Source organism: Triticum aestivum, chromosome 2B (assembly GCF_018294505.1).
Source record: "Triticum aestivum cultivar Chinese Spring chromosome 2B, IWGSC CS RefSeq v2.1, whole genome shotgun sequence".
Lineage (NCBI taxonomy): Eukaryota > Viridiplantae > Streptophyta > Magnoliopsida > Poales > Poaceae > Triticum > Triticum aestivum.
Window position 1 is genome coordinate 1,509,397 of NC_057798.1, and position 8,765 is coordinate 1,518,161.

The following is an 8,765-nucleotide window of genomic DNA, read 5'->3' on the forward strand; positions in this document are numbered from 1 at the left end:
TCTGAAGACGGACCTGTGGAAGATGGCGGCGACGACACACGAGTGCGTCTGACCGGATTGTGCCCCAGGCCCGGTATGTGGCTCGGCTGGGGCTTCCGAATGAGTGTTTCGGATACCGGCTTTTGATGTTAGGCTTAGGTGAGTGGTCTGGGTAGTGGCCCAGCTAGCACCCCTTCATCATTTTGGATAGGAGTAGCGGCATGTGTTGCCAAGATGGTGGATTCAGACACATTGTTGTAATACTTTGTAAGGTCCTCGAGAATAATCAATAAAGTGGCCGTATGCATCTCCCAGATGCAGAGACCGGGGGTCATCCTCCTTTTCTAAAAAAAATCTAGATGGTTATGTGAGTGCTCCTTGCCCTTCATCTTGCTAGCTTATTTTGAATGCCCTTTAAATTACGTGTGAACCTGGTATATTGTTTTCATGAACTTTTTCGTTGCCGAAAGAAACTATTTGTGTTCGGCCACCAACAAAGAAATAAAAATATTTATTTATCTAAAATATTTTCCTAGCGCAAAGTTAAGTCAGAGAACAGCGTATGGAGTGCCTTCGTTACATTTCAGACTGAAATTGGTAAACAGAACACTTAAATAGCGATAACTGGATACAATACTAAGAATTTGGAGAAGCCATCACATTGTGCTGATGGAACTAGCCACGACGGAGATACCACCGATTAGTACTCACCACTGATCAACTCCGTGAAAACATTACAAAACATCAACTTCAAAGGAAACCCAACTGAAAACACAACATTATTACTTATAAACTAAAAACATCTGAAGCCTTCTTAACTCTGAAGCACACTATCTTCTCTTCAAGTTCTCGATCTTCAGCGGATTGGAAGAGGCTCACCGTTCCACTCTTTGAGACACTCCAGCAGTGCGTCGATGTGCTTGTTCATGGCAACAAACACCTTGTCCACCTCTTCACCAGGAGACCTTGTCTTCTCCCCGGTCAAGTACTCTGTCCCAAGCTCCTTGCGCACGAACCGGTAGAGCGGGTATGATCGGCATTCAATGATACGATTCTGCTGTGCGGCAGTACCGTTCTCCATGGCACTCCGGGCAGCCTCAACCTCCTTTGGCAGCACTGCACGGAGCTCTTGCTCGAACATGGCAAGTTTAGCAAACACTGATGTCTCCACATCGCGCTCGGCCTCACCATTGGCCAAGGCATTCTCCACGAGGACTGCACGCATCTTCTGCATTAGTGGGTAGTTGGCGCTGCAAGGGTCATCTGCATACGTGAAGACCATCTCACGGTCGACTGTGAGCAGCAAGTCCTTCTCGCAAAAGCGCGCATTGTGGAGATGACCATTGTTGTTGGTGACCAGTGTCTTCCTAGCCTGGCACAATGCAACCAAGAATGTCGAGGACATGAGCTTCAGTATGTCAATGGCCTCGGTGGTCTTCCTGGAGGAGATCAGACAGAGAGTTGACACCTTGGTTGTGTTGCTCTGCACTTTGGACATGGTTAGTCACAGGGTTTCCCAAGAATTGAAGCTCAGAGCAGTATGAGGCCATTGCAATCTCGACACCCTTGAAGCCATAGTCCAAGCTCAGGTTACGCCCGCCGGAGAGGTTGGAAGGCAAACCATTGTTGTAGAAGTCGTTCACTAGCTCTGAGAACTGTGCAAACATGAGCTTGCCTATAGCAGCAATGGCAAGCCTGGTGTTGTCCATGGACACACCAATGGGTGTGCCCTGGAAGTTTCCACCATGGATAGCCTTGCCACGGGAGATGTCGATGAGTGGGTTGTTGTTGACAGAGTTGATCTCCCGCTCAATCGACTTGGTGGCAGAAAGGATGACCTCAATCTGAGGGCCAAGCCACTGCGGTGATGTGCGGAGTGCATACCTATCTTGTTTGGGCTTCATTGGTGTGTCAAGCTCGTCGAGCTTCTTCTTGAGCATCATGTAGGAGCTCCCTTCAAGAATGTGCTCCATGATGGCGGCGGCCTCGATCTGTCCGGGGTGGTGCTTCAGCTTGTGGGTCAAGTGGTCGGTGTACTCCGGGTTGCCGTTCATGACCTCACAGAAGACGGCTGACAGGACCTCAGCAAGGAGACCAAGGATGTTAGCCTCGAAAAGCACCATGGACGCAAGCCCTGAGCCCACCGCCGTGCTATTCATCATTGCAAGGCCTTCCTTGGGCTGCAGCTCGAAGAAGCCATGTTGGATGCCGGCCATCTTAAATGCCTCCGCGGCATTAACCTTGGTGCCATCCGGAGTTGTGGCCATACAGTTTGGGCGGCCGGTTACCAGGCACGCAATATAGGAAAGCGGGACGAGGTCACCGGACGCAGTGAGTGTGCCCCGGAGAGGTAGGCATGGTGTCACGTTGGTGTTGAGAAGTGTGACGATTGTCTCGAGAATCTCGAAGCGCACGCCAGAATATCCCTGGAGCAAGGTGTTGACACGGACGAGCATCGCCGCTCTCGTTGCCGCAGCAGGCAAAACATGGCCATCTTTGCCGGTGTCGAAGGCTCCCGCATTAAAGCATCTTAACAGCAAGGAATACATGCACAATTTTTTTAGGGTCGCGCTAACTGCCACACGTGTGGCAGGAAGGGAGACGCACCACACGTCTCTAATGTAAACAGATTGCCACGTCATCGCATGCATGCATGCAGAAATCTTTTTGGATTTTCAGTTTTTAAAATGTTTTATCTCTTAAACGAAAAATTCGATTGAAAATCTGTTTTCACCATTAAATCCCTCGCAATGAGATCTTCGAAACTAGATCCCATGTTGATATGTTTTGATGAATTTTTTTTTTGGATTAAAAGTTGTCATGTCTATTGCATATGAATTGCCATGATGTTTACACTGAAGTTGCCATGATATGTTTCAGCTATTTTCTTCTACATTTAAAAGTAAATTTTGACATTTATAAAACGGGGGATTAAGAAACTAGACTTGCCATGAACCATAAACTAAAATTGCCATGATACATGCACGTAAAATTACCATGGTTCATACAAAAAATAATTTTCATGGTCAAAGTACTGGAGTTGCCATCATCAAAATACTAAAATTGCCATGATCTACAAACTAAAATTGCCACATGGCAACTTTAGTTTAAGCCCTATGGCAACTGCAGTGTAAACATCGTGGCAACTTCTGCCAAAAAAAAAATTCCGTCGAAACATATCAACATGGGGTCTAGTTTTGAAGATCTCGTCGAGACGGATTTAATGGTGAAAACGGATTTTTAGTTCACTTTTTTATTTAGGAGATACAACATTTTTAAGCCGACAACCAAAAAAAAACTGCTGATGTCATCTATTCATACGTGGCAAAATGAGTGGTGATGGAGGCGTGTGAGCGATGTGCAAACGCCCACACGTGTGGGCGTTAACATTTCCGGTTTTCTAAAATAAAATAAGGCTTCCATAACTCACAAACAGAGACGATCAAGAAGTGAAATATAATTCGTTTTTTCTGGGTTAGTTTGTACCTGACGAGCTCCCTCTGGAGAGCGCTGACCTCCTTTGTCGTCCGGTGGGAGGCCGCGTCACCGTAGTAGCTGTCAGTGCCGTTAGTCATGCTGTTCATGACCCAGCCGCTGCTCTCCTTGACGCGGCCGCGGGCGGACTCGTCGAGCTCCACCCTGGTCACGGCGCCGGCAGCCACCGTCGCGACCATGCCGATGGTGAGGCTGGCGCCCTCCATGGTCACCACGGGCCTACGGTACTCCTCAACCATGCGCTTGACCGCATCCAAATGGCTCCCCGAGAGCTCCTCCGCCGCCTTCCCCCAGTTCAGTGGGTCAGCCCGCGCCGGCTGCGCCACTAACAAGCCATCGGCGACGTGCACGTTCTCGCACTCCATCGAGATATGCAAAGAAGTACTAAAGCAAGCTAGCTAGCTCTAGTTGGAGAGGAAGCTGAGGCTTTTCTTGGAGAGAATGGAGGGAGGGGACGGGTTAAGTAGGCAGCGCTGCTGAGTAGGTAGGTGCGAGAGTGGGGATTATCATTATTGTTATTGTTTGACCAAAGAAGGGTTCAGTATTAATCCCCCGTATATTTTTCTTTAATATTTTTTCTGCGTACATATGTATTAACTACCATGCATTTTATGTGAAGAGTTGTTGAGCTCACCGATGGAATGAAGATGTGTACATTCTAATGTGGACCTGTTGCTGGTTGCTGAAGGGGGCGACACCTAATTTATACGAGGACGGCTGAACTACGGGTTATGGACGTGCAAACTATACTAACTAGGTGATGCCTCACACGTTGCTGCGGGAACTTTAATAAAACAAATGTATAAATAGATGCTGAAAAACTAAAACTATTATGATTTTTTTAAAGAATGATCTTAGTTTATATTTTAAAAACAATAAAGCATATAAAGAATGTGATCAAAATATATTGTACTCCCCCCGTCCCATAATATAAGAACGTTTTTGGCACTAGTGTAGTGCCAAAAACGTTCTTTTATTATGGGACAGAGGGAGTATAAAAGGAGAAAAATGCTGGATTGAACTCAACGGGGTGCCTACATAGAAGTGTATAAGATGACCTGCATATATTTTCTCCAAGCCGTCACGTCTATGCCCACACAAAAATTAATTAGTGAAACAAATTGACACGCATGATTGTTGAGGCGGCACGATTGCATGGTTAGATTAGTGCATAAATTGTAACTTATAACCACATGCATGACTTCATGATGTGGCATAGTTGCAAGAAGGAAAAAAAATAAGTAATGGGTTGCAACTACTCCCTCTGTCTATGTGTTATGGGTCACCTTAGGGAAATCAAATAATCCCAAAACACTTAGGCATGGTGCATTAACTCCTACCTCGTTTCTAGTTTCTTGACATATCAACCAATAAAAGATGTGGAGCGTACATGCTTTCAGTGACTTAAAACTACCAAACACAACATGCAGTGTTTAGTTCATTGCATGCAATGCTACTAATTAGCAAATAAACATTAAGTTCTCTCGTTTTCCTCTCCGCCTTGGTCGCGGTGGACAACCTAAGATGACTTAGGCCCCTTCCAATGCTCCACCTTGTACAGATGCTAAGGATGCCATGTAGGCAAAAAGTCTGATGTGGCAAGGTAATTAAGAGGAGAGAGATGAGTGTAGTGACCCCAGGAAGAAACAATGCTAAGCGTGAGAACCTAGATAAAAGACTTAAATGAAAGAATCCCACCAATGCATGAAGAACTTTAGTTGCAAAACCATTAAATGAAGGATGCTTAGCACCAACAAGTTAAGACATGCACTGAAGGTCGACGTCAGCAGCTCGTGCGTCCATGTGTTTTCAGCCAGTGGCTAAGTAGTCATTTGTACGTCCGCCTCTAGCCACACAGATCTAGCTATAGATTTTTGTACTCCCTCCGTTTTTTTAGTCCGCATATAAGGTTTGGTCAAAGTCAATTTTTGTAGAGTTTGACTAACTTTATATTAAAAAATATAAACATTCACAATATGAAATCAATATTATCAGATGCACCATGAAACGTATTTTCATGTTATATAGTTTTACTATTGTAGATGTTCATATTATTTTATATAAATTTGGTCAAATTTTGTGTAGTTTGATTTTGACCAAATCTTATATGCAAAGTAAAAAGAAACGGAGGGAGTATCACAAGCATTGATGGCCAGAAGTTGGACACAGAGAGCAAGCAGCCATCGTTTCTTGGATTTTAGAAAAGAGGTTGGGGCCTCTTTTTTATATACTACAATAATACCACAGTTTTAGAGATACCATGGTTTGCTAAACTGCAGTATTTTTTTTCATCCAAACGGCTCACAGTATTGAATATCAAGTTTTTTTTTCAGAAATAACCACCGTATTTCTAAAAAACTACAAAAATACTTTGGCTCCCAAACGCAGCCTCAAAGTGTTTTAGACTATGTTTTTTTTATAGAAACCATGGTATTCTAAGAACATTTTATGAATACATCGAAACCAAACTGGACTTAAATGATGGCCGTTTAGCCATACTTTTGATTTAATTTAATATCTTTCCATTCTGTATGGCCTGTAAATGTTTACCGGATTAGCGACATTTTCGTTTTAATGTATTTCGTTTTTCGGTGCGAGTCTGCACCCAAAGCGACTGGACAAGCACCTTGCTGGGAAGCATTGGCTAGTAAATGTTTGTTGCATTAGGTATGCTTTTGTTCAATTTACATTATTTCATTCTTTGTGCGTCTTAATGCCTTGCTGGATGACTATTTTTTTAACTGGCTATTTACATTATTTCCATTACTTACATTATTTCATTCTTTGTTCAATTTGCATTAGGTATCCAGCAAGCCATATTTTTTTAAATGTTTGCCGGATTATCCATGTCGTTTGTTTTAATTTAAATGGGTTCATTCTCATGTAAGTCTTCACTCAAACGAGTAAGACAAGCGCCTCTCTCCCTCTAGATGAGGGGAGGGGACTTCTCTGAAGGCTAAAAATCTCACAATCTTCATCATGGCCTCTGTTCCAACAGAAACCCTAGGCCTAACCACCACTACTCCACCCACTGCCACACCATTCCTACCGTTCGGGCCCTGGGCGGACCTGCCGATCGACCTCCTCCACCGCGTAGGTGACATCCTCCATGAACTCAAGTGCTATGCCAGCGCGCGGGGCACTTGTGCAGCTTGGCGCCGGACGCTCACGCCACCAACCCCGTCGCTGCTAGTCGTCTTCAACAGTGCCACCGATGGACGCCCCGTCCCCAACATTGCCTTTGCTGCTTCGCTCCCCATGTGCCGCCGCTTGAGCCTAAAGCCCGTCCCCTCGGGTGGACGTTGGGTTGGCTCCAGCAATGGGTGGCTTGCCCATCTTACCCTCCTCAACCCACCCGAAACACCCGTCAGCTTGCTCAGCCTCCTCAACCCCGTCACTGGCGTGGAGATCTGTTTGCCGGCACTCATGTGCGTGAGCAGGCTAGTCTCCAAGATTGTCTTTGCAGTCAACACTTCAAGGCATGACTTTGACGTCGTTGCCATGTTCGATGTCGACAGACTCGCCTGCATTGTCGCGGGAGACAAGCAATGGACCATTCTCGACCCCGTCCGGCTCGATGCAAGGACCACCTCGCCGATCTCATCTACCACGAAGAAGGAATGGTCCATTGCCTCACTAGGCGTGGAGACGTCTTTGTGGTCCATTTGCCGAAGCGTCGTCACGGGCAGACCAGACCGGACCAGAACGCATTGCCGGCCATGGTCGAGCCATTTCAATCCTTAGCCCACCTTTCATTTGACCCCACCACTAGTTCTCCTCCACCACACGACATGGTGGCGGGCTACACCAGCACCAACCTCTTCTTCTACAAGGGCAATATGTACCAATTCCCGAGGAACGCGAGTTTCACACCCACTCGGCCGCTGCCAGCAGGTGGTCACCATCGTGCAGCGGAGACCGGACCGAACCCGAATGCACCGCTGGCCACAATCGAACCCCTGTTGTCGTCAACCAACCTTCCGTTTGACCCCATCACTAGCTTTGCACCACCGTACGACACGATCTCAGGTTATACCAGCGCCAAGAACCTAGTCTCTTGCCAGGGTAACCTGTACCAAATCTGGAGGAACACAAGTTGCATGGTCACTCTGTCGCTCCCGGTAGGCGGTTGCTGCCGTGTAGGGGAGGATGAGATATTTGTTCTCAAGTATTATCCCCAATGCCAGCCATGTTGGGATGCCTGACTGACTTGGGGGGCTACTCGGTGTTTATCGGGAGGAATAATGCGGTGTCGATGTATACCGAAGGTGTTCCCGGACTGAAGGGTGACTGTGTGTACTGGATCGGCGGGAGGGGTAGGGATCGGGGCATGGTCTTTGACATGGGAACCAAGAGGTCGACACCTTGCCTTCCCACTGTGGCTGGTGTCACTCCCGGACCTCCAGGAAGCATAATCTGCTGGTACTTTCTGAGCGACAAGGTAATGAATAACCGCAATGCAAATGCATGAAGAAGAGTTAATTCAAACCCAAAGCAAGGGTCCACAGTGAATGCACACAGGGCGTTGAACAACAATGGAGACTCATCGACATGGGTGGATGCGATTCTTGTCTGGCGTGAGCAAGATTCTGATATGAATGCACTGAAGATCCGACTGAGCGCAATTGCTTGCAGTGGCCAATAGTCCGCTCTAGTTTATACTGCAATTTACTAAAATAATTTGCATCTGTAAGTTGTTGGTTTGTACTCCATATCATCTTTTGCCTCTTTGTTTTATGCAATGGAAGCTAGGCCTGTGGCTGCCGGTTAATTATATAATTAGTATTTCCAAAGAAATATTGTCAAAAAAGTAGTAAATTGAGGCAAACATGTTATACGGTCATGGCACTTATGTATTCATATTAAATAATATAGAATGTACATATAGTTTTCTTAGCAAGATCCATCGATCAACTGCTATCTATCCATTGTGAAATGATCAATTCATAATTTTGGTATGAAATGAATTATGTAAAGTAATTTCTTTTCTGCACAAGATGTTATGTAGTGGAGTTTGTGTGCTGATTGGAGAATTGGCCAGAGTCAACAAAGATTGGGGCGCCCGATCCCGCTGGACCAAGACTTTGTCGAACATGGTCAGTTGTCGAGGATGATTGAGGATAGTTGGAAGTTTTCTTCTTCTTTTTTTGCGGAGAGCCAATGTTTCTGTTGGTAGCTGGTCAAAGCTGATATCAATGTGGAAGCATTTACAAGTTGAATGATATTTTATAGGTAGTCTGGAGAAGATAAAAAAATGAATCTACCATTTGTGTTTCAGGTTGTCATTCATA

The 8,765-nt window shown here is 45.7% G+C and overlaps 2 pseudogenes; one reads left to right on the top strand and one right to left on the bottom strand.

Annotated features, from left to right (window-relative positions):
* Positions 1-835: 835 nt before the first annotated feature.
* On the bottom strand, positions 836-3,839 carry LOC123039809 (phenylalanine ammonia-lyase-like; annotated as a pseudogene).
* Positions 3,840-6,453: 2,614 nt separating this feature from the next.
* LOC123047637 (uncharacterized) lies at positions 6,454-7,945 on the top strand (annotated as a pseudogene).
* The last annotated feature ends 820 nt before the right edge of the window (positions 7,946-8,765 follow it).